The sequence below is a fragment of the Papio anubis genome, chromosome 5 (assembly GCF_008728515.1).
Source record: "Papio anubis isolate 15944 chromosome 5, Panubis1.0, whole genome shotgun sequence".
Taxonomy (NCBI): Eukaryota; Metazoa; Chordata; class Mammalia; order Primates; family Cercopithecidae; genus Papio; species Papio anubis.
In genome coordinates this window covers 21,849,266-21,876,770 of record NC_044980.1, presented here as the reverse complement: position 1 = coordinate 21,876,770, position 27,505 = coordinate 21,849,266, and the positions used below count along the sequence as shown (strand labels likewise).

The 27,505-nt window shown below is 37.3% G+C and overlaps 1 protein-coding gene and 1 pseudogene across 1 annotated transcript in view; both read left to right on the top strand.

Moving 5' to 3' along the window:
* Nucleotides 1–27,505, top strand: part of CDH12 (cadherin 12) — a 1,145,481-nt gene that overhangs the window by 233,503 nt on the left and 884,473 nt on the right. The window lies entirely within an intron of this gene.
* The window catches only part of LOC101004080, a 29,626-nt pseudogene continuing 19,989 nt past the window's right edge, over nucleotides 17,869–27,505 (top strand).

Below are 27,505 nucleotides of genomic sequence, written 5' to 3'. Positions count from 1 at the left end.
GGATTGTAACCCCTGACTTTTTTTGTTTTCCATTTGCTTGGCAGATCTTCCTCCATCCCTTTATTTTGAGCCTATGTGTGTCTCTGCACATGAGATATGTCTCCTGAATACAGCAAACTGATGGGTCTTGACTCTATCCAATTCTCCAGTCTGTGTCTTTTAATTGGAGCATTTAGCTCATTTACATTTAAGGTTAATATTGTTATGTGTGAACTTGATCCTGTCATTATGATGTTAGTTGGGTATTTTGCTGGTTAGTTGATGCGGTTTCTTCCTAGCATCGATGGTCTTTACATTTTGACATGCTTTTGCAGTGGCTGGTACCGGTTGTTCTTTCCGTGTTTAGTGCTTCCTTCGGGAGCTCTTGTAGGACAGACCTGGTGGTGACAAAAATCTCTCAGCATTTGCTTGTCTGTAGAGGATTTTATTTCTCCTTCACTTATGAAACATAGTTTGACTGGATATGAAATTCTGGGTTGAAATTCTTTTCTTTAAGAATGTTGAATATCGTCCCCCACTCTCTTCTGGCTTGTAGAGTTTCTGCTAAGAGATCCCATGGTAGACTGATGGGCTTCCCTTTGTGTGTAACCCAACCTTTCTCTCTGGCAGCCCTTAACATTTTTTCCTTCATTTCAACTTTGGTGAATCTGGCAATTATGTGTCTTGGAGTTGCTCTTCTTGAGGAATATCTTTGTGGTATTCTCTGTATTTCCTGAATTTGAATGTTGGCCTGCCTTGCTAGGTTGGGGAAGTTCTCCTGGATAATATCCTGCAGAGTGTTTTCCAACTTGGTTCCATTCTCCTCGTCCCTTTCAGGTACACCAATAAGATGTAGATTTGGTCTTTTCACATGGTCCCATATTTCTTGGAGGCTTTGTTCATTTCTTTGTACTCTTTTTTCTATAAACTTCCCTTCTTGTTTCATTTCATTCGTTTGATCTTTAGTCACTGATACCCTTTCTTCCAGTCGATCGAGTTGGTTACTGAAGCTTGTGCATTTGTTATGTAGTTCTCGTGTCATGGTTTTCATCTCTATCAGGTCGTTTAAGGACTTCATTACATTGGTTATTCTAGTTAGCCATTCATCAAATCTTTTTTCAAGGTTTTTAGTTTCTTTGTGCTGGCTTCCTCCTTTAACTTGGAGAAGTTTGATTGTCTGAAGCCTTCTTCTCTCAGCTCGTCAAAGTCATTCTCCATCCAGTTTTGTTCTGTTGCTGGCGAGGAGCTGCATTCCTTTGGAGGGGTAGAGGTGCTCTGATTTTTAGAATTTTCAGCTTTTACGCACTACTTTTTCCCCATCTTTGTGGTTTTATCTACCTTTGGTCTTTGATGATGGTGACGAACAGATGGGATTTTGGTGTGGATGTCCTTTCTGTTTGTTAGTTTTCCTTCTAACAGTCAGGACTCCTAGCTGCAGGTCTGTTGGAGTTTGCTCGAGGTCCACTCCAGACCCTTTTTGCCTGGGTATCAGCAGCAGAGCCTGCAGAAGAATGAATATTGCTGAACAGCAAATGATGCTGTCTGATTGTTCCTCTGGAAGCTTCCTCTCAGAGGTGTACCCGTCCGTGTGAGGTGTGAGGTGTCAGTCTGCCCCTAGTGGGGGATGTTTCCCAGTTAGGCTACTCTGGAGTCAGGGACCCACTTAAGCAGGCAGTCTGTCTGTTCTCAGATCTGAAACTCCATGCTGGGAGAACCACTACTCTCTTCAAAGCTGTCAGACAGGGATATTTACATCTGCAGAGGTTTCTGCTGCCTTTTGTTTGGCTATGCCCTGTCCCCAGAGGTGGAGTCTACAAAGTCAGGCAGGCCTCCTTGAGCTGTGGTGGGCTCCACCCAGTTCGAGCTTCCCAGCTGCTTTGTTTACCTACTCAAGCCTCAGCAATGGCGAGCGCCCCTCCCCTAGCCTCACTGCTGCCTTGCAGTTAGATCTCAGCCAGCTGTGCTAGCAATGAGGGAGGTTCCATGGGCGTGGGGACCCTCTGAGACAGGCACCGGATATAACCTCCTGGTGTGCTGTTTGCTAAGACCCTTGGTAAAGCGCAGTATTAGGGTGGGAGTGACCTGATTTTCCAGGTGTTGTGTGTCACGGTTTCCCTTGGCTAGGAAAGGGAATTCCCTTCCCCCTTGCGCTTCCTGGGTGAGGCGATGCTTCACCCTGCTTCTGCTCTCACTTGTTGGGCTGCACCCACTGTCCTGCACCCATTGTCTGACACGCCCCAGTGAGATGAACCCGGTACCTCAGTTGGAAATGCAGAAATCACCCATCTTCTGTGTCACTCATGCTGGGAGCTGTAGGCTGGAGCTGTTCCTATTCGGCCATCTTGGCACCACCTGTCTTTACCTTCTAATATAAGGCATTTATAGGTTTAATAGTCCCTTGAATATTGTTCTTGCTAGGCAAAACAAGAGCACCCAAAATATGTGCATATCCTGTGAATGCCTACTACCTGTGAATACATTCTTAACACAAAAAGAACTTCACAGGTGTGACTGATAAGCTTACAGAACTTGACCTGGGAAGATCTTTCAGAATCTCCTGGTTGACCCAGTCTAAGCACAAGGGTGCTGTAAGTGAAATAAATAGGGCCTAGGAGAAATTGGTAGATGCTATGCTGCTGGCTTTGAAGGTGAACAAAGAGGCTACAAGCCAAGTAATATAGGTGGCCTCTAGAAACTGTCAAAGTCAAGGAAAAAGATGTCTTAGAACCTCTAGAATAAGTGCGACTCTGCAAATACTTTGCTTTAATTTTATTAAGGTCAATTTCAGAATTCTGATCTCCAGAAATCTAGAAATGCATTTCTGTTGTTGAAGATGCTAAGTTCATGGTAATTTTTTACAGCAGCAAAGAAATGAATGCATTTCATTTGCCACATCTAAAACTTTTATGGTTTTACAAATTTTATCACCTTTAACTATTTTGGAATATCCATTATAATGTTTTCTTTTCACAATAAGTGTTTAGATGTTTATTTTACCTGTGTGATTTACTGTCCAAATGAATGATATTTTTCTACCTTAATTAGATTATGTTAAGTAATGCAGTCTGTGACACTAATTCTATGACACACGCAGCCTAGTATTTGATCATTTATTTTTTTATTTCATGCATTATCTACTGGACATATATAGGATATTAAATCCTAAAATAGAATGAAATATATAAGGAAGAATGAAATATATAAACTATAAGTACATCAAGTTCTTAATTTTTGCTTTTTCTGTTTTCAATATCTTTATTTTTTAATGGTATTTTTGATCAAACAACTGCTGAGAGAGTGCACTAAGCTTTTCCATATAATATACTTATTTTCCATGTGTAGTGTTTTGTTTGTGAGTCACCTCTATTTTTAGACTATGATTAATGGCACACACATTTAGAACTGTTGTATCTTCCTAATAAATTAAAATTTTAATCATTATATAACAACTCTCTTTATTTTCCTCTCATTATTTTTCTTACTACAACTTCATCACAATTCTGTCATTAGTAACCTCACCATACATTTAAGAATCATTTCTTATATTTTTGTATTTAATATTTAGTTTCATGTGGAGTGGCCGTTTGGGGTATCCAGTCTTCCATACTGATGAAATGAAAACTCTTATTTGTGACTTTCATTCTGACAATATACATTGATTTCGTTTTTCTAAACTTAACTATAATTAAAAGCAAAAACAAACAAAACAGGAACAAAAACTGACTTTTTTATTTACCAAGATATTGACAAAATTTTAAAATATCATTGGGGGTAAAATGCTAATTTCCTGAGCTCTCTCCACTTAAAGACATTAAATATCTATATTGAGAAATGACTGTATGAAAAAGATTTTTTTCATTTTGAATGTAAACAATAAAGCAAAAAAAATAATATTTTTAATTCGCGTTGAGTTTCTGAGATTGCTTTCCTATTTATAGAGCATGCCACAATACAAGCAAGGATGAATTTACAATGTTCATAAAGCAATCCTGTACACATTTACTGAGGGAAGCATAGTACTTGTAAACAGTGGAGACATATTTTGTTTAGAAAATATGAAATTAAATTTGCAGTAAGGCTCAATGTATCAAGAGAAGCCTCATTCAGAAGGAGAATGGAAGCTCAGCTTTTAATGAGAATTATAGAAAACAGGTTACCATTTTGATATTTTTAGAGAAGGCAAATGAATTTTATGTGTTATCATAAAAGAATAGATTTAAAAAATAAAAGATTTCAAAAGACCAACAAAAGAATTGCACAAATCTCAGGTAGTACAAGTTGGACAAAATTATAACCGGAAATGTATATTCAGAATTCAGAGACAATATCATAAAAGTTAAATGAAAAAGCCAGATGCCTATATAGTCAAGACTCTAGTCAGTGTTTACTACAAAATCAGCAGTAACTGACCTCCTTTTGGATCAAAGTAATAGAACTTGCTGTGTGGTCTTGGCAATTGGCTCAGGTAAGTTATCACATAATTGTGCCTCTTTTTAAAACAATTCTGCTGAGTTTTCTGGAAAATGCATGACTTTTGTTCACTCCAAAAGCAGTATAGTATGGAAATGTATAGGGACCAAAACAAAGGAACAAAATCCTCATGGATATGAGGCTCAATGTTCTGAGCCTACTATTAGAAATGGGGCTCACACAAATTGGAAAAATAAATAATAGACGGTAAGAAGGTGTATTCGTCTGTTCTTATACTACTAATAAAGACATACCCAAGACTGGGTAATTTATAGAGGAAAGGGGTTTAATGGACTCATACTTCCACATGGCTGGGGAGGCCTCACAATGATAGAGGAAGATGAAGAAAGAGCAAAGGGATGTTTGACATGGTGGCAGGCAAGAGGGTTTGCCTAGGGAAACCTCCCTTTATAAAACCATCAGATCTCGTGAGACTTATTCACTATCATGAGAGCAGCATGGGAAATACCCACCCCCATGATTCAATTATCTCCTACCAGGTCCCTCCCATGACACATGGGGATTATGGGAGATTATATTCAAGATGAGATTAGCATGGAGACACAGCCAAACCAAATCAGAAGGACTTTAGAATTTCATGCCCAAGATATTTTTAAAATACACCTTTGAATAATTTATAGAGGCAAGAATATTTCCTCAGTTACTGACACCTGACTTATATACACAGGAAATGTAAGACTTTCTCAATACTTAGGGTGATACTCAGATAATAACGAGCTCGGTGTTCAGTCTTGCTGCCAATTAAGGTCAGCACACAATCCAAAGTTCAGTCACAGTGCAACAAGAGCTTTCTAAAGTATGCCCTGGGTATTGACAGAAGCTTCTTGGAGCTCCCCAGTGTAAACCGAAGACTACATTGGCAATTGCTGCCATTGCAAATCTCTGATTGAAGCTAATGTAGGTCCTTGTAATGTTGTTCCTAGAGAATCCCCAGCCCTCATATCCAGGCATCTGGAAACATGCTGATAAATACCTACAATGGCCTGAAAATGTAGCAATTCTCAACTTTTGTGGTTATAGCAGAGAAAAAGTAAAATGCTATATCTCACAGTGGATTCATGTGTGTCCTGGAAATCAGATTGCAGTCATTATTCAAATGAAAAACAATTTATAATTTTGACATCTGCAAACTAAATATTGTCTTAAAGAGGACTCTATGTTGTGAAGAAAAGTGCATTAATTTTGAAGGCATTAAAAGCTGAAATAAAAAACTAGCTCAGATTCTTTATAGCAAACTGGAGAAACTGGTTGACTTCTGATTCTCAGTTTCTGTATCTGTCAAATGGGCATGATTTATTTTATGTACTCAGTTTAACATCAATAATATCAATTACTTATGAATATTAGTTATTTTTATTACCTCTAAGTTCTGCTTATAGCAATTTATGGGAAATAGTAAGATGGATTTCCTGTGGGTGTAAAATTATACTGGGCAGCAGAAGTCTTTAGAAAACTCATATTACAATTGAGTTTTCAAGTTATATTATAATTGGATTGGAATAAGTTACTTCTCTCCATTATTCTATTTGCACAAAACAAGTTAGTTTCTATGTTCAGATGAAAGCAAACGAGCAGAATCAGGTACCATGTAGAATCTGGATGTTGGTCAATATCAGTTTAAGAAATAGAAAACTGGAAGTTCTGAGAATAACTGGAGCTGAGAATGTTTAACAGGATTGAGAAATAGTCAAAACATAGGCACAAATTTGAAATTTGCATGGAAATTTTTGTAATGGACAGACTTTGAATCCAACTTAACATTTACAGATGAAAACCTCATGAATAAAGCTAGGTATTTTAAGGCAACGTAAAATTTTTCCTAAACATATGATCTCCCCTCTGCTTTAATACCCGCCCTTCCCCATCCTTCTTAATTCATTTGGACTGTTATAATAGAATCTTATAGATTGGGTCACTGTAAACAACAAAAATTTATTTCTCAGAGGCTGGGAAGTCTAATATCAAGGTGCAGGCCAATTCTGTATCTGGTGAGGGCACAGTTTCTCATTCATAAGTGGCACCTTTTTTCTATGTTATTGCATTGTGGAAGGCACAAGGCAGCTCTCTGGGGCCTCTTTCATAAGGGTGTTAATCCAGCCAGGCATGGTGGCTCATGTCTATAATCCCAGCACTTTAGGTGGCTAGGTGGGAGCCTCACTTGAAACCAGGGGTTTGAGACCAGCCTGAGTAATATATTGAGACCTTGTGTGTACAAAAAAATTAAAAACAGAAACAATTAACTGTCTGTGGCGGCACACACCTCTAGTCCCAGCTACTCAGGAAGCTGAGGCAGGAGGATTGCTTGAGCCCAGGAGTTCAAGGTTACAGTGAGCTATGATCACACCACTACACTTCAACATGTGAGACAGAGGGGGACCCCATGGTAAGGAAAAAAAAAAAAAAGTAAAAATTGGTGCAAATTCCATTCACAACGACTCTGCCTTCATGATCTAAACAACTCTCAAATGTCCTACCTCCTAATACCATAGCACTGGGGATTAGGTTTCAACATAAGAATTTTAGAAGGACATAAACATTCAGATCCTAGCACTCACCATCCATCCCCTCCCTCCTTTCCCCTTCCCTTTCCTACTTTCTTTCTTTTCATCATATCAAGTAGTTTTACTGTTGATATGCTTTGGAGATTATATTTGTGTATACACACATGCATGTACATGTTTAATTTTGTGTATTTATATATTTAATTTTTAAATACCTCCAACAGAGAAAAGCAGAGGAAAAAAAATGTAGAAACTATATATAGGTATATTTCAAATAATTGCCAAATGTTTGCTGGATATATTTCATCAATTGTTCCTAAGGAATTTTAAATACAATCATAGATATCTTGATATTTTACCCTCATATATTCAAATACACACATCTAAAAATGAGAATGGTTTCCTGCATTTTACAGTTATATTTTAGCACTTAATATTAATTATCTATTGCTACCTAATTTATAACTTTTCTCATACCTATTTGTATACATGCTTCCTTCAAAAAAGAAACAATCGAGAATTACAGATTACATTTTTTTGCTATGTCTCCTAATTCTTTCTCTCCTTTTTTTCCATGACATTGGATTATTGAAATGAACAGTACAGTTGATGTCTAGATGTTTGACTCAATACAGTTTATATGTCTTTGACAATTTTATCTCATGGGTGAAGCTGTGCACTGCATATTATTGCAAATCACTGAGCACTTAAAATTCTGGTCCTCCTATCCTAATGTTGCCAGGACGAATCATCAGTTCAAGGCAATGAGAAGCAGATCCATCTTTTTTAAAGCCTTGCCTCTCAAAAGGCAAATAATCTATAGGGTGATCGTTAGATAGCATGGGAATATTTGGTTCTCCATTAATCCTTTACCCAAAGATATTAGTGTATGTGGATGATCTACCCCCTCAAAGTTTACACATTTATTCCCAACCCTGCCATTCGCATACATTCATTATCTGGTATCCTTCTGTAAATAAGAAATTTTCCTCAGGCATGAGACTCTTTGATTAATTGGCAATGTAGCTTGTACTGAAAAGGAAAAATTATTTTCATTTACAAATTTTTAGAGTAGAGAAATAAACAAAATAGTTATCTCTAATTGTGGTGTTTTGTTTCCTCTCTGGTTAGTTTATTTTGATTTATTTTCCTTTCCTTGGTTTTTGTTTCATTGGCTCTCAGTTTCCCTTTAAATCTCAGAAAGATACAAGTTTTATTTGACAGGGATCTTGAATAGCAGCTTCCATTTATAAACTCCATGTTAGGTCCTAAAAGTTCCCAAGAACTGTAAAACTTGCTTTTCACAATATTTCCAAATATTAAAGTGAGAAATGTTGTTGATAACATTTTATATTCTATTAATTATTTCCTTTAGGTAGAGAGAGGAATAATTTAGTACCACATAGCAGCATTTCATCTGAACCTAACAGAAGGAAAGAATAAAAAAATACATTATTTCAGTGAGTAATAAAGTTTGAAAAAATAACAACTGTGATTACCTTACTTGAGACACATCCAAGACTTTAATGTGAGGACTTAATCAAATAAAAGAAAAGCAATAAGAAGCCCTGGAATTGTTGTCATTACACATAATTAGAGTCTCATTTTTACATCTTATCTAAATGAAGTTCTGTACAGTACTACACCCTTATCTGCAGTTATGCTTTCTGTAGTTTGTTACCCATGGTCAATCATGGTCCAAAAATGTTAAATGGGAAATTTCAGAGTAAATAATTTATGCATTTTAAATTGTTCTGAGTAGCTTGATGAAATCTTACACCGACACACTCTTCCCCACCCTGGATGACATGAATCTTCCCTTTGTCCAGTGTATCCATGCTGTCAAAGCTCCCCACCCATGAGTTGCTTGGTAACCATCTCTGTGATCAGATTAACTGTCACAGTATGACAGTGTGAATGGTCTATCTGTGAAATTGTGAAGAATAAAAAAGAAATTCATGCATAGTACATATGTATATCGTTCAGTGCTATCCAAGATTTTAGGCATCCACTGGAGATCTTGGAACATATTCCTCATGGATAAGGAGAAAAGACTGTAATGGGTTAGTTAGAAAAGGAGATGGAAACACCAAAATCTCCCACAACACTGTCTCATGCTGCACGATTTGGTCCTTTGCTATATCTATGTCAACTCCTTTTCATAACGCTGTCCTTCACACTTAAAACACATGGACATGTTTTATATTTCCTTAAATTAACTAGTCTTTTTCCAATTATGTTTCCACAAATTAACTCATCTCTTTCCACATGAGCACTTTACAACATTTGCAATCCTGCAACTCATTTCCCCCTTTCAGATGTTTCCACAGTTCCTGTCTCCACTGTCTTCTTTACCCAGTTTATCTGTTCATTCATTATAGCTCAACTCAAGATAACAACAAAGAGGGAAACGTTTCTTGATCCTTCAGGTAGGTGAGGTTCCCTAGCTTTATTCATATCCACAATTCTCCTGCAAGGCATTTACCCAGAGCATGCAATTGTATAGTTTTGTGTGCATCTGAATAATGTATGTCTGCTTTTCCCATTTAGCCATCACTTCTCAGAAGGCAGGATGTGTTGATATCTCTCCATCATTGTTTTGCAAGAGGTCCAAATGAGAGCTTGGTGTGTCATAGATATGTAATAAATGTGTGTTGAATACATAAATGAAAACCTTCTGTGTCTACTAAGAGCATCTATATTGACTCTTGCTCTGTATTTTATACTTTATAAAATGAGTCCATGTACTTTATAAGTAAAGTTTATACTTATAAAATGAGATGTATGTGCACAGCAAAATATGTGAAGAACAAGACAGGAGTCAGACTATCACTTCAAATATGTCTGCTTTAGATTTTCTTTTAAGCAGGAAAATTCATTTTGTAATTGCAATGACAAATATATCTAATAAAAGATGTTAACTTAAACTTTTTTTAGCTACAATCTAGTGTTTGGTAATCTATTTGTTTTCATACATGTGATACACATGATTCCCAGTGAAATAAAAGAAGATATTTAGCCAACATCTTCTTTTACCCCCAATCAAAGCAATCGCTTCTCTATATCACTCAGCATTGCATTCGCTCTCTTCCTTGCCAAGTTAGATTTTATTTTGCCGTGTATGTATTTTGGTCACATTTAATCCTTTCTGGAACAAGTCACGATGTGCATAAATACATACATAACACTTTGGAAACAGCACGTAAAGATGTTTTGGCAATTGAAAATCTGTACTGAATATTTTCAAATATATAGGTTAAAGCACTGGCTTATTTACACTGTACTGAAAGAGAGTCATGTCCCATAAATCATCACAACTTTGTCAGGGCACTTGAACATTTTGACTTTCAATGTAACTCCGAAAGCCTGCAGAGGATGCTCACTGTGCGGTTGCACAAGATTACAATCATCTAAAAATAATATTTACATATATTTCTGTACATATCATAAGATTAAGGAAACATTAAAGTCAATATCTATATTTGCATTCACTACATTTATAAAAATTATCTTCTCTTTTTCTAATAATTCTGTTTAGAACTTAATCAAAACTTACTTTTTTTTGAAGTCATCACATTTCAATCTGCCAGGGCCCAGAGTGATAAATGTTCCAGGCTTTCCATTTCTGTCTCCTATTTACAGAGGTTCATAATTCAAATGGAAAATCTGCTTTTGGATGAAATGTGGCATGTAGATTTTATGGATGTCACCACATTAAGATGCTTATCACTCACTTCTTCTTTACCTCACCTACATCTCATATTCAGGAATATGAATGATACAGCAAAATTTGCAGATAAAGTGAATAAGGAAACATCTGTGCTCTGCTACACTCTATCTTCATTTTCTGTAGATTTTTAAAATTTCAATTCTTCCAAGTTATTCCTCTGCCTTAACCTGACCAATATTTTGGTCACCTAATCCTTTTAATAAAATATTTAGGGAATATGTTAGGTTTGAGGAGTTAATTTTATGCCCTGATTCAGTCCAGAAAAGGCCATGAATGTTATTGAGTTTCACTGGAAAATCTCACACATACGCAGGGGAGAAGGGCTAAAAAGGAAAGAGATCTAGTTAGATAATAAGATGTAGTGGAGAACACACCAGACAGTCAAAAATACTGAGTTAACTCTCAATTTAAATACCAAATGATGCATCACATTGACATTCACAGCACCTTATCTTCACAGTACGAAATGAGGAGGCTTAACCAGATCATATTTATATCAATATCTACATCTCAAATAACAATTCGATGATAAAAAGAAAATAATAAAATAGGGAGACATAAATTTGTAAGTAAAATTAATGTATTTAGAAAGAGAGAATCATCCATCATTGCCACAAAATCTTTCTTTTCTTAGTATTATCCAACCATCATATTTCTAAAGTTATGTAGTAAATATAAGATATCTGCACAAAGATGAACAGTGTTTCCGAATCCATGGCACAAAAAGTATAGCTTCCCCAGATATGTATACCCATGTTTACACTACAGTAAGATAAGTGTTAACCTGTATAAAGATTTACGAAGTGTAAATGATGAGCATTATTTTTTGAAGAAAACTATGTAAGTTCCACTGATAAATAAATTTTGAGCAAGTTATTGAAGGAAGAAAGAGAGCTCACCAGGGTATTGAAATATCATTTATAAAAACGTGGCTATTTAAATTATCAAGTCTTTAGACAATGAGTGAGGTGTATAACCAATAAGTAAGGGCCAAATATTGAAGTATTTTATACATTATCAAATGTTTTTAGTTATCTTTGAAGATGCCCGAATTCCATTCAGAATTCAATGCCATGAATAGGAAAAACTAGTTTCCCTGTTTTGAAATAATACATTGGTTTAAGTTGGAAAGCAAATTAGAGGATAGGGTAGAAGCTAGGAAAATGGATGTTGACAATCCGAACAAAGGCACATCTTCCATTTGCCCCTCCAAATCCACTCTGCGCTCTTCTGTGTCCAAATCTTTGCCCTCAAGGGCTGAGCTAAACCAACTGCACTCTGTTGTTCTCTAGTTTCCAATTAGATTCTGGGTTCAGCCAATAGGACGTAGGGGCAGGAGGCGGGGTGATAAGCATGGAGTCAGCTGAGTGTAATTATTTATTTGGCCTTATTCTTTCCCAGTTATTCTTCTTTCCAAAGACTATATCTCTTAACAAATAGCACCATCTCTACACAAATAATTCTCTGGTTTCTGGTTACCGCTCTCTGTCTTTCAAGCTGGGGTAGGCTAAAAGCTACTCTAATATCAATAGCCCAGAGGTACTGCATTGTTCATGCTGATTTCCCTAAACCTTTCCCTTTGTTAAACTTCTCAAACTTGGAGTCTGGGAGAAACATTTGTTGCCCACTGTCACCCTGATCCATACAAAGACCAAAATAACAGGGTGATGCTAAGAAGGAGCTAAGAGCCAGAATTGACAAAATTTGCTTACTTATTGAATATGGGGAGCAAAACAGAAGAATGAATTCAGAGTGTTCATCAAGTCTGTGACTTAACTGTCAAAGTGAATGTTTTCAGTTGACGGAGTGTTCATCAAGTCTGTGACTACACAAATGTTTAAGTGTAGAAAGAGGGGAAAGTTTAAGTGTGTATAAAAGTTCAGTTTTGGGATAAGTCAGAGGTGCCATAATTTCCTCCATATACTAATATCTAGAGGAAAGAAATATGTGTCTGAAATATACAAGAAATATCTAGGATAAAAATAGGTTTTCACATCGTGAGTATATAGCATAAGTTAGGAGGGCAATAAAAATTCCAGCGATGATGTATGTAATGTGGTAGTTGACAGTATTGACGGCAATAATACTGATAAATACCACAGATTAAAGTAAACAGTTTGGAGATGAAGTCATAGCAGTATGTTTGAATTCTGTGTCATGTTGGGAAAATTAGTCATTAATGCCTCATATATATCCTCATCTATCAAAGAGTATACCATGTAGAATTGTAATAATATTTACATGATGTTGTTAATACAATTATTTTCCACCATAACCAACATATATAGAAAGTGATCAAAATATTTATCTTCTTTAATATTGAAGGATAATTAGATATTTTAGTAAAGTTTAATAAACATATATTTGATACATTAGCATAGCAACAAATATGTGAAAACTACAATGAAGAGTAAAACAAGATACTAAAATAGAAGATTAAGAATCTAATGTTTCATAATTGAACTGAATATAATTATAAAAATGAGAAGGATTTTATTCTGTATTTACCACAGTGAATAGGACGCTTTATTCTTTTCACTTAAATCAACATGTATCAGATTTTTTGAGATTCTACAAAGTATAAGAGAAAATCAACTGAGAATTATTGACATAACTGAAGTATGGAAGTAATATAAAAACGGCATTATCCTACATCTGCAGGATCTAATACATTTTTACTAGATTGGTTTTATTTTTGCATGTTAATTGAATATTTTATTTATATGCATTAATACAGAAATCTGCTAAACTTCCTAAATATTATAAATGTGTGATGACTCAATGGAATAAAAATTTACTTCATGCTCATCTAAAGTCTAAAATGGATGTTCCATTTGGTAAGAGCCTATCTTCCAAGACATGATAAAAGAACCTAGTCTCTTTCCATCTTGTAGCTTTTTGCATATTTTTCAAGTTTTCTGTGCTTGTCTGTATCAAGTCAGCAGTAAAAGCAAGGAGAAAATATAGTCACCAAGAGAAGTTCCCATTGAACAAAACAGATTTGGAAACTACATTATTTTGTATAGAACTTAGTCACATGAACAAATATATAGGGAGCGTTTGCAGTTGTAGTTTAGCAATTCGCCCAGGCAGAAGAGAAAATGAAATTAGTAAGCAGCAAATCAATGTCTACCACAGGTGGAATTGGGGAAGCTCACCTGTTTTCAAATATCTTTCACTAATGTGTTAATTTGGTTTATAAATCAGCTTATACACTAGCATGTGCTTTACCTCTTCTAACGACATTTAATTTTGCTACTTTATTTGACTTACTCTAACACAGAACAGAATAAACAACAATCAAAAAATACAAACACATAGCTTTGAGTAGATGACACACTTTACCGAAGACTTAAGGAATTTCCTGCATGTTTTTTTAGAGTTGAAGTAATTAGCTATACATTTTTTTCTTCCTACCCTTAATATCACACTGTGCATTCAAAAACAGCTTATCAAAGCATTTTTTCTAAACAAAGGCAGTTCTCTTCTTGAAAGAAATTGATTTCAGTTGCTTAGAATGAGCATTTCTCTTCTCCATATATGTGTGACTGCATACATATATACTTTTGCACATGAACAATTTTGCAGGAATTTGTGAACATTTATATTCTGAGCACTGAGCTAAGAATTGGAGATATAAAGATACTTAAGACATAATAGCTATTCTTAGAGCCTACTAGGAAAGGCAAACACTTAGGACAGAAACTTCAGATTATATAATGAGTGCTGTAAGTGTGTGATGAGTGCTGTAAGAGTACAAAGAGAGAACATATATATTAGTAGAGATTCCCTGGGATGCCAAAGAAAAAGCACTTTTCCAGCTTAACAAGTGACATGAGTGAAGTGTCAAAATACATTATGTGCATAAGTATTAACAAGTAGTTGAGAGGGCCTGGATTACATTGGGTTCCATTGCATTCCTTCTTAAGATGAGACTCTAAAGATAATTATAAAGAAGCTGATTTTAAGGCCTTGGAGAAAGTAAAGGCTAGGTGGATGCATTCTCATAATAGGGTGTCACCCACTCCCACCATGCCCCTTACCTGCATACATGCATGCACACAATCTGGGTGGTTCCTCCAGGATTTGGAAGACCTGGCTATCCACAGTGGTCATGTAGCAATGCCCTTCCAGGCTCACTTGTTGTTCCCTGCCTTGGTATGTGTGTTAGTCTGTCCTCATACCACTATAAAGAACTGCCTGAGACTGGAAAATCTATAAAGGCAAGAGGTTTAATTTATTCACAGTTCCACATGGCTGGGAAGACCTCAGAAAACTTAGAATCATGGTGGAAGGCACCTCTTCAGGAGAGAAAAGGAGTGCTGAATGAAGAGGAAGTCCCTTATAAAACCATGAGATCTCATGAAGACTCACTATCACAAGCACAGAATGGGCAAAACTGCTCCCAGATCCAATTATCTCCACCTGGTCCCACCCTTGACAGGTGGAGATTGTTACAATTCAAGGTGAGATTTGTGTGGGGACACAGAGCCAAACCATATCATTCTACCTTTTGCACCTCTAAAATCCCATGTCCTCACATTTCAAAACACAATCATGCCCTTGCAACAGTCCCCTAAAGTCTTAAGTCCCCAAAAGTCCAAGGCCAATAGCTTATCTGAGACAAGGCAAGTCCCTTCCACCTATGAGTCTGTAAAATCAAAAGCAAGTTAGTTACTTTCTAGACACAATGGAGGAGAGGCACCAGGTAAATGTACCTGTTCCAAATGGGAGAAATCAGCCAAAACAAAGAGGATACAGGCCCCATCCAATTCTGAAATCCAATAGAGTGGTCATTAAACATTAAAGTTACAAAATGATCTCCTTTGACTCCATGTCTTATATTCAGGTCATTGCTGATGCGAGGGGTGTGCTTCTACAGCCTTGGGCAGCTCCAACCCTGTGGCTTTGCAGGGAACAGCCGCTCTCACTACCTCTTGGCTACTTTTATGGGCTGGTGTTGAGTGTCTGCAGCTTTTACAGACACACAGTGCAAGCTGTCAGTGCATCTACCATTCTGAGGTCTGGAGGACGGTGGCTCACTTCTCATCGCTCCAGTAGGCAGTGCCTCAGTTGGGGACTCTGTGTGGGGCTCCAACCCCACATTTCTCTTCTGCACTGCTCTAGCAGAGGTTCTCTGTGAGGGCTCTTCCCTTGCAGCAAACTTCTGCCTGTACTTCCAGGTGTTTACATACATCCACTGAAATCTAGGTGAACGTTTTCAAACCCCAATTCTTGACTTCTGTGCACCCTCAGGCTCAACACCATGTGGAAGCTGCCAAGGCTTGGGGCTTGCACCATCTGAAGCAATGGCCTGAGCTGTATGTTGGCCTCTTTGAGCCATAGCTGGGGCAGCTAGGATGCAGTGCTGCAAGTCTGGAGGCTGCAAACAGCAGAGGGTCCTGGGCCCAGCCTATGAAATCATTTCTCCCTCCTAGGCCTCAGTGCCTGTGAGATGGTTAGCTGTGTCCCCACCAAATCTCAACTTGAATTGTGTCTCCCAGAATGCCCACGTGTTGTGGGAGGGACACAAAGGGAGGTAATTGAATCATGGGGACCATTCTTTTCCATGCTAGTCTCGTGATAGTGAATAAGTCTCAGGAGATCTGATGGGTTTATCAGGGGTCTCCGCTTTTGCTTCTTCCTCATTTTCTCTTGCTGCTGCTATGGAAGAAGTGCCTTTTGCCTTCTGCCATGATTCTGAGGCCTCCCCAGGCATGTGGAACCGTAAGTCCAATTAAAACTCTTTATTCCCAGTGTCGGGTATGTCTTTATCAGCAGTGTGAAATGGACTAATGTGGCCTGTGATGGAAGGAGTTGCTGCGAAGGTCTCTGACATGCCCTCGAGACATATTCCTCAGTGTTTTGGTGATTAACATTCAGCTCCTCATTACTTATGCAAATTTCTGCAGACAGCTCGAATTTCTCCCCAGAAAATAGGTTTTTCTTTCTCGTGGTCAGACAGCAGATTTTCTAAACATTTATGCTCTGCTTGCTCTTGAAAGCTTTGCTCCTTGGAAATTTCTGTTATCAGATACACCAAATTATCTCTCTCAAGTTCAAAGTTCCACAGATCTTTAGAGTAGGGGCAAAAAGCCACTAGCCTGTTTGCTAAAGCAAAGCAAGAGTTACCTTTGCTCCAGTTTCCAAGAAATTCCTCATCTCCATCTGAGACCACCTCAGCCTGGGCTTCATTGTCCATATTATTATTGGCATTTTGGCCAAAACTATTCAACAAGCCTCTAGGAAGTTCCAAACTGTTCTGACCTGTACCTGTTACCCAGTTCCAAAGTTTTTCCCACATTTTTGGGTATCTTTATAGCAGTGCCCCACTACCCTGGTACCAATTTAATGTATTAGTCCATTCTCATGCTACTATAAAGAACTGCCCAAGACTGGGTAATTTATAAAGGAAAGAGGTTTAATTGACTCACAGATCCACTTGGTTTGGGAGGCCTCATGAAACTTACAATAATGACAGAAGGCACCTCTTCACAGGGCTGCAGGAGAGAGAATGAGTACATAGTGAAGGAGGAAGCCCTTTATAAAACCATCGGATCTTGTGAGAACTCACTCACTGTCACTGGAACAGCATAGCAGAAAACTGCTCCCATAATTCAGTAATCTCCACTTGGTTCTGCCCTCGATATGTGGGGATTATTACAATTCAAGGTGAGATTTTTGTGGGAACACAGAGCCAAACCATATCAGTATAGTTATGGCTACATCCTAGAAAGCAGTGGCACCCATGACATGGCACAGGGAGTTGGTACTACAGGTACACAGAGCTCCTGGACATCTCATGTTGCTTCACAGCTCATGATCAACTGGATCCTGTGAGTGTATGACCAGGAGGGCCAGACCCTGCCCCTAAATTCAAAGATCTGGTTCTCCTGGATGCTGGGACTAAGGATGTGGAACAGGAACAACAAGCTGCTTGCCTGACTGCTGATGACTTGATGCCAGTGGTGGAGGTCCTTCCTCAACTTTGAGGCCACAGAGATGCCCTTCCTTCTGCCTCTGGACAATAACGGAGGACAGTATCCAGCTGGTGTTTGAGCTGGGAATGCTCTACTAGTTGCACTACAACTCAGCAGCACTTGCCCATGGCCACCCCAACAGAGCTGCTCTTGCTTGTCAGCCTACTGGTCAAGAGCACAACTGGAGATGGAGATGCAGATGACCCATGGCCAATGCTTGCCTGCACAAGGACCTCATGGGCTGGCTCCTTTGCTACCAAGTGCCCAAGAGCAAGATGGAAAACAAGCACACCAAGGTACTGCTAAAACTGGGCAGGAAAGAGCCCAAGCATAGCCATAGCTAGCAGCCTATGGGCTAGTGGAGTGATGGCCTGACTTTGCCATACACAGACAAGGCCTGTGGGGAGTAAGGGACAAGCTGCTGGTATGCCCTCCATGTGCTCAGCTTGGGGCTGGATGAACCTGAGGTCAGCAGACCCTGGACCTGGCCTTCATGTTGGCCACCACACTTCCCCACTTGGCTCTTGGGATTAGCCCAGCCTTCAGAGGTGGGGAGGTGGGAATGAGGGAGGGAAACAAAATTCTAGGGGAGCTCCTTCAGCTTTGAATTCAGGGGAGAAGGGGCAGGGAGTGAAGTTGTGCTGTCATCTGAGAACATTGTCCTTAGGCTACAGAGCTTTTCCTTCTCTGCCTCTCAGGAGGGACTGATGGAAGGCCCTTCAGCTTCTCGTGGGTGCTTCAGTCAGGATCCTCCAGAGAAGTAGAACTAATAGAAGGTATATATAGAGAGAAAGAGATTTATTATGAAACATTGGCTCATGCAATTAAGGAGACTGGCAAGTCTAAATCTGCAGTGTGGACAGGCAGACTCCACACCTTGGAGTGCACAGTACAGCTGAGGTCCAAAGCCAGCCTGATGGATGCTTCCTTCTTGCTCCCAGAGGCAGAACTTTTCCTTCTATTCACGCCTTCAGTTAACTGAATGAGGCCCATCAAATTATGGAGGGTAGCCTGTTTACTGAAAGATCACTGATTTAAATGCTAATCTCATCCAAAAACAACATCCAAGTTGATACATAAAATTAACCATCACCTGTGGGTGATCAAGGAGCCCAGAAGAGAGAGGGAAGTCTCACTTCCAGCCACTTCCAAGAGTGTCACTGACCAGAGCTGATGGTGAAGGGATGCCTTCTAGGGTCAATGGCCATCTTGGATGTGGGAGTATTTCATTATTTCTCAGTTTTCATTGCTGGCATATCTCTCTCACTTTGGAGCAAGTGAGAGCCCAACGCGTGCCTTCTGTTACATTTGCACCTGCGTGCCAGGTGGGTGAGCACAACAGTGCCCAGACCTCTCTGCCACATGGCTCCCCAGAGGACTACAGGCCAAGGCAGCAGACCCCTTGGCCCACAACATGAGAGCACATTGGTTGGTGTTTTTATCTTTAATGAAGATTTTTTAGATGTAATATTTTCACTGAATACTTCATTTTATGCATTTGTGACACTTTAGTTTTAGTGATGCTGATTTCTCTTTTAAGACTTTAAGGGAGGGAGTAATATCTTTCCCTTTTAAAGTGTATTGATTGATGCCTAGACTATTAAAGTGAGCTGATTGCTTATCTGAGAAAGGTGAGCCTCAGTCATGTCTGAAAGGTCAAGATTCTCTGTAGCTGCATGTGTGGCTTGGGACAGTTTACTGCTTCTCATTTCTGGATAAGGAATGTTTGGTGTTAAGAATCACAGCTTTGTGATCATGAACATAACTCTGGCAATTCTGTTCTGATATCCACAAGTGCTGGGCATGGGAGAACCCAATAAATAGCATAAGCTTTAACACCCCATCCCCGAGAAATAGCTGATACTTATTACCTGTGAAAACTTACCACCGGCCGGGCGCGGTGGCTCAAGCCTATAATCCCAGCAATTTGGGAGGCCGAGACGGGCGGATCACAAGGTCAGGAGATCGAGATCATCCTGGCTAACACAGTGAAACCCCGTCTCTACTAAAAAATGCAAAAAAACTAGCCGGGCGAGGCGGCGGGCGCCTGTAGTCCCAGCTACTCGGGAGGCTGAGGCAGGAGAATGGCGTGAACCCGGGAGGCGGAGCTTGCGGTGAGCTGAGATCCGGCCACTGCACTCCAGCCTGGGCGACAGAGTGAGACTCCGTCTCAACAACAACAACAACAACAAAAGAAAACTTACCACCTAACAATAACTTTATGATCATCATCACTTTCACAGTAGCCTGGATGGATATTATTCTGTATCCAGTCCACACACTCTGGATTTCCTACATTATGAAACATGGCTGACATATTCTTCCTTCCGTCTCATTGCTATGGTGAATTGTCTGTGTTCCTAAGAGAGACCAGACCCTCCACCTGTGAACTAGATTCCCTTGGCTCTCACCCACTACTGCCCTCATGTTTGCATATGCTTCTCTCTCTCTGGCCTCACTAGCATCACTCCTCTTCTGGATCATTCCCATTAGCATAACATCACTCTTGGTGAAGCCAATTCTCTTTGGACCAACAATTCATTTTTTGGGCCATTTTAAAGGAAAACTCCTTAAAAGTGGTATCCATACCTAATATCTATAATGGTTCATCTCTTTTTCTCTTTTGAACCCTAAACAATCCTATTTTCATACCTATAACTCCTCCAACCTAGTTTTATTAAAGTCCTGTTATAAACTACAAGGTCAGTTCTGAGAACAAATTATTTGACCCCCAAGATATTTAAACAGTAGATTTCTCCCACCCCCTTGGACCATTTCTTTCCTTGGCTTCTGGGTAACCACACTTGTCAGGATTTTACCACACTTCTTACTGTTTCTTAGTTTTCATTTCATTCCTGCCATGTCTTATTTCCCTGATACTTAGGTTTGTAATCTCCTGGTGCTCCAGCACTGGGCTCCTCTTCTCCAGCTACGTGTGTGTACATAAATGTAGGTATGGCTGTATGCTACCACTCTCTACCTCAATACTAAATAGCAGATTCTTTTAATCTATTGCCACTGGACATTTTTACTTGGATGTTGTATTTGTTGCTTATCTGAAACTTAACATTTCCCAAACTCAGCATCTCATTTTTACCAACATCTTAGCAGTAACTATTTTAGTGTGGTAAAATACTTATTTATGCATGCATTTATTTTTATTTTTTTCAATAGTTACTATTTTGTTGGTTACCCCACCCACATCTTTTTCTATGAGAGATTTATGGTTTTCTGTATTTCTTGTGTCCTGCTTCTGGGTAAGCTTCTTATTTAAAGACATTTTTAAACTTCTGAAACGGACTAGATGATCTATAATCCTTTAATTCATGGGCAGACAGAATATTCACTCAAGTCAATAGGAACTGTGCTTGAGTAAGGAGAAAGTGATCAGCCTCTTACATCTAAGCTTTGTTTTCTAAGTTGAGCATATGTTTCTTCCGGAGGTGGTATTATGCCAATGAAAGACTCAGAGTCAATTATCTTCAAACAAGATCCTTTTTCCAATCAATAAAGAACATTTTCCCTTTTTGATTGGCAGATATGAGTTAAATGTTGGCACAGCATTAAAATATTTATAATTCTGTTAATGATGATATTACTTTTTGTAATCCCAAAGGAACTGGCATCACAAAATGCCAAATATAATATAGTGTATCATAAGTGAAACATGGTGTTAGCTAGAAGTAACTATAATGCATAGTTATTGACATAAAAGTATATCACCTGTCATCTCATAAGGAAGAGTATGTTTTGTAGGAAATATATAGTATTCTATATTAATTCCTAATTGACAATTATTATTTACAGTATTCTCTCACTCATGTATTTTCTTGAATCTTCTGCATGAGTTTTATGGTTTCATTCCATACAAGGCTTGATTATTGCTTTAGGAAAACAATGAATAGTTGACAAGATGACCTTGAACCTGGAGGAAATAATAAAACAAGCAAGCTTTATTTTGTAGTTGCTTGCTTTTCTTTTGTTTGTACTATTTTAGTTATTTATAAGGTAATGATAGTTTTCCTTAATTGCTGGATTATTCCAAAATGCCAGGTTTGTTTTATTTCACATGGTTAAACTCAATAGAATATCAAGATTAAGCCAAACACTGAATCTGTCACTTGGTAGTAATCAGAGGCATAAATTCTTGGTTGAATAAAACTCTGTGGCAATTATTGAATCAACATAATGAAAGCAAGTCATAGGTGAGAGAAGTCTTGCCCTTTTACAGAATTTCACAAGCTTTTCTCTTTTTGGACAGCTAATTATTTTGATATGCATCAGTAAATTATGAATTCTTTAATAATTGGAAATAATTATTTTAAATGACAATCTCATTCAATTGCTAATATTAAAAGGAAAATGGAAAATAAGTACTTTAAATCTTTACTTAATGGTTGATTTGCATATATAGTTATTCCCTTTGAATGTGTCTTACATGTCTTGTATACTGATTATCCAATTGTACGATTGCAATCCAAATTTTTGAGAAAGCTTCTAGTAATACACACAGCACTGTTCTTAAGCATAGTATATCCAGTTTCTTCCTTTCAAAGGTGAAAACGAGACTGCAGTGAAATCATCCTGCATTTGCACCCCATCCTTGTTTCCTAAAATCTACCCCTTTGAAAGGTTCATCTAGGGCCTCTAGACTCATTTGATTTTTCACAGCTGTAAAATGGAGTAACGTTGCATCTGGGAGATGTAAGGATTAAATTACACATGTAAAGAAAGTACTCAGTCGATAACTTAAAAATAATTGACTGTCTAAAGATAATCATCTTCCCTTCAGATGAAAGGAAATTTCTCCAAAACCAAGTAAAATTTTTTGGTTAGTGAAGCTGTGTGATGTGTGATTAGTTTGCCCCCTTGGCATGCCACAAGATATTGTTTCTGTCTACTGTTTCATAGTTTATTACATGTGTTCTTTAGCGTCACTTCTTTATTTTCTATGAGTTCTACACACTAATTTAGACTAAAATTTATGTTGTTTTTCTAATCCCAGTGTCTGTTGTTCCTTCTATGGGTCCATCATTCTCATCATTTAGCTCCCACTCATAAGTGAGAACATGTAGAATTCCGTTTTCTGATAACTAGTGTGTACTAGGCTTAATACCCGATGACAAAATAATCTGTACAACAAACCTTCGTGACATGAGTGTTGCCAGGTGGGTGAGCACAACAAAACTGCACATGTACCCTTGAACTTAAAATTTTTAAGAAAACATAGGATCATATAGTTAAAAAAATAAAAAATAATAAAATTTATGTTGGTTTTTTTTTTTTGAATGTTAGTTTAAGTGTGTTCAAATATATTAAAAGAAACATATCCCTTAACAATATCTGCTCCTAAGAATTTCTGGCACAATGTCAAGTGTGCAATAAAAATTCTTCAGTGGCCAGTTCTACCCTGATAATAGCTTCATTTAAAAATGTTAAATATAAATAACCACATCATAGGTATTACGAACAGTTCTATGTGCTTTATTTTATTAAAGGGAAGACTTTGCCAATTAAATATATAATTGTCATTGTACTGAATCTACTAGGACTGAAATACTTGAATTACTGTAAGTCACACATTTTATGGAGTGTGTTTTCCAAATATGTCAAGCCAAAATGGACCCTCAGCTTATTCCACTAGATTATACATATAAAATTATGTAAAGGATGACGGTAGACAGGTGAAAAAAAAAAAGATAAACTTTGCTAAATAGTACCAAAGGAAAAAGATGGCATTATTAAAATTATTCAAAAATCAATAATAACAACAAATACATATTTATAAGAGGACGGGAAATTAATTTCTAGTACATTACATATGGAGTCACATAGGGATATATAAAAGAACAAATAACAACTCTATGCAACACTGTAGATAACATTAGAACCAGTATTGGATAGCAAAAAGCATTATTCAGTACAGTAAAGCACCATTTTTATATACAGTAAAGCTCCATAAAGATCTTAAAATGCAATAAATACACATACACTTGCTAAAACTAGAGATACATATGTACTAAAACTCTACAAATGAATACAAAATTTTAAATGGAATTTAGTACAGTAGTTACCTTTCAGGGCAGAGTAGAAACAAATAGAAGGAACCGGACAATAGTATTCCGGGATATGTAACAGCAACATCAAAACTAAGAGGAGACACTGAATAGCATTGTGTGCCAGATGCTGTTTCAAATGCTTCACGTATAGTAACTTATTTAATGCTTATAATAATCTTATACAACAAGTGCCGGTATGCTATCACCCCCATCATGCAGATGAAGCAAGTAAAAGGACCTTCCCAACAGCACACAACTATAACCCCAGATTTAACTGGAGGTGTTTAGCTCCAGAGTCTGCATGTCTTTTTTTCACATTGAGACAATCTGTGAATAATATTTAAATATTTTAATAATATGCTAGATGCTAAATAGATTTTAGCCAGAAACAAAAATACAGTGTGTGCCTGAAAGCTACATAAATCCACAATAATCACAGCAATGGCCATTGTCCAGAGTGTTCTTCTTTGAGCAGAGGATGCGCAATATAAGAATTTATTAGGATATGTTTGTTTGCAGATTAAAGGCAAAAAACGATGTGCATTATAAATGTATTACTCATAAGGAAATTATACACATCTTTCAATTTGATACATACGTAAGTACATTTACTAATATTCTACTTAAATAATACTAATGTTCATCCTGTCTAAATTGGAAACTTTATTCTGGGGTAGCTCTATCGAATATTTCATATAATACCATTGGTGTTTGACTCTAAACTGATACATTTTCATAGTATTTTAAATAATCCAGAAGTAGTTTTCTTTTTTTTTTTTTACAGAGTTGGTAAAAATGAAAATACCTTCTATATCCAAGGACATAAAACTTCAATGATAAGAATTGTAGGCAAATGTCAAAAGGGAGGTTATATTTTTACTATGATTTATCAGCGTGCACTGTAAGAATGCACTGGGGCAGTGACCAGAGGGTGTTATTTCTAGGCTAGATTTAAGCCCAGTGAATTTAAAGTCAACTAGGTTAGAAACTCTCAAAAGGGAAAATTGTAAGTTAGGAACAGAAATATACTTACTATCCTTCCTTTTGTTTTATTTTCCACTCCCCCAAGTAGTAGCTTTGGTATTTTTTACTACCAATGTTGCCTATTCCCGAATCTTATCACCAGCCCAGTATTCTTCTGTCAAGGAGGATTTCTGAGGTTTTAGTTCAGACCACTGAATAATGAATAGTGCAATTTTCTGTATCAGGGACAGGATTGAAGAACGGCTTTAAGAGAGACATGTTCAGAAATGCTGAACCATATACAGGTGTAGGGTATGCAACTGGCAATATCTAGCAGGCTGTTGGATATGTGGGCCTACATCTTATGAGAAAAACATCAATCATAAGGCTCTGAATTTTGGCAACCATGTTTAAACACAAGTGAGAGCTAATAAGGCATGCAGTAAGGCTGCAAACAGATCCAGCACGAAGGAGGTAATAGCAATATTATCACCTAGAATACTGACTCAGTCAAAAAGGCCAATGACTTCCAGCTGTGCATATGTCAGGGAACCACTTCTAGAAACATTGATTACCTTATTTTGGGAGATACAAGGAGGGGGATGGTAGGAATGATACCATCTCTGATCATACACAGGGCTGTGTGCATACATGTATAGTTGCCAGGGTCAATTAAGATAACGTAGGTGAAAGTACCTTGTGAATTATTAACTAAATTCTAAATTGTAACCAAAGTATAATACAAACAAGAGGTTTTACTATAATTCTTACAGAATGTAGATTTTTTTATTATTATTATTATTATTATTATACTTTAAGTTCTAGGGTACATGTGCATAACGTGCAGGTTTGTTACATATGTATACTTGTGCCATGTTGGTGTGTAGAATGTAGATTGTAAGCAAACTATCAACTTCGTAAAAACTCCAAGGATTTATGAATTCTTTGGGCAACATATGTGTATTAGTTTGTTCTCATGCTGCTATGCAGAAATACCCCAAACTGGGTGATATATAAAGGAAAGAAGTTTAATTGACTCACAGATCCACATGTCTGGGGAGGCCTCATGAAACTTATAATCATGGTGGAAGGCACCTCTTCACAGGGCTGCAGGAGAGAGAGTGAGTGCCGAGTGAAGGAGAAAACTCCTCATAAAACCATCAGATCTCATGAGAACTCACTTATTATCATGAGAACAACACTGGGGAAACTGCCCCCATGATCCAATCACCTTCATCTGGTCCTGCCCTTAACACATGGGAATTACTACAATTCAAGGTGAGATTTGGGTGAGGACACAGCCAAACCATATCAGTATGTTTATTTTTGTATTTACTGGAGAATGCTGAAGTTATCTTTACCTTCTCATTTCCATTTCATTCACAGAACCTTAAAGTTGAAATGGAAATGGAACTTCAGGATTACATCATCTGAGCACTTACTTCAATACAAACCCAAACCACAAATTTAGTTTAGATTATTGATACAGTTAGAATTCAGGTCTTCTAATTTTCAGTTTAGTGCTAAAATGAGTCAACTGATTGGGAGGAGAGCCAGTTCTTCAGAATGTTCTCCATTCCTGACCAATTGATTCAATTAACTAATCAAATATTACCTATATCTTTGATAATTTGTAGTATAATTTTATTTTGTAAAGTTACTTTAATGGAAGAGATATATAATTCCCTATTTTGAGATAAATTACCAATTTACTTGAAGACCTGCACATTAAAATACTTGAACAATATTATGAAAGTCCACGTTAATTATGAAAGATAACTCCAATAGACAAAGCATTCATACTGTTTTTACTCATTTAGCCTTGTATTTGCTTATTTATTTAATAAATATTTATTGATCACCTGTTATATGTAAGGCACACTTCTAGATCTTTGACAACAAATACTCTATAGATAAGAGATTAACAAAATATAAGTGAAAAAAACAGATTAGGAAATTTCAGACATTAATAAATGCTCTGAAGATAATCAATCAATCTTTTGAGTTGAGGCATGAATAATGAGGAATCAGCCATGACATGATCTGGTGGGGAAGGAAGATGAGTCCAGGCAGAGAAACAGAGATGCAAAGATTTAGATATAGTGTATGCAGTGGAGTTAGGTTTCTCACTCATGTACTGTAAGAAAGCTTGACCTATTAAACCACAACCTTCTCATCTGTGCATATGATATGTGGGGCCTGGTTAAAATTTGAAAGTTGTAGCTTATCTATCTATAAGTTACATATTTAAAGTTAAATTGATTTAAGATAAATTTCTTTTAAAAATTAGTTTTTATCCAAACTGTTTAAACTATGGTAATATGTAATATAATGAGGAAGAAAATATGTAAACATGAGAGAGTATTGGTGAACAACAAGGGGCAAGTTTGGTTGATGGATATGTAAGTTTTTGATTAATCAGTAGGAGAGGGAGGTACCTATTATTTTGTTTTGTTTTGTTTAAATTTATTTTAATAGAAAGAGAAATCCAGTGATTCTTCAACTTTGGCGTGGATCAGAATCACAAAGAAATTGGTAAAAATTGAGGCCCTTGTTTTAACCTAAATTAACAGGCTTTGATCCCTGGATGTTTCATGCATTTCATTGTGGTTTTAATTGTACCAAAGTTTGGCAATAGACAGATAACTATTGTCAACTGAAATAAGAGTAACAGTTCTGGTGGAAGATATAAATTACAGATGACATGTCTGATCTGCTGTTTCAGAAGAAGAGATGCTCATGATAGATGATTGGTAAGATGAGAGTAGTTATTGAAAACAGAAGCCTGTAAATTAGTTAATT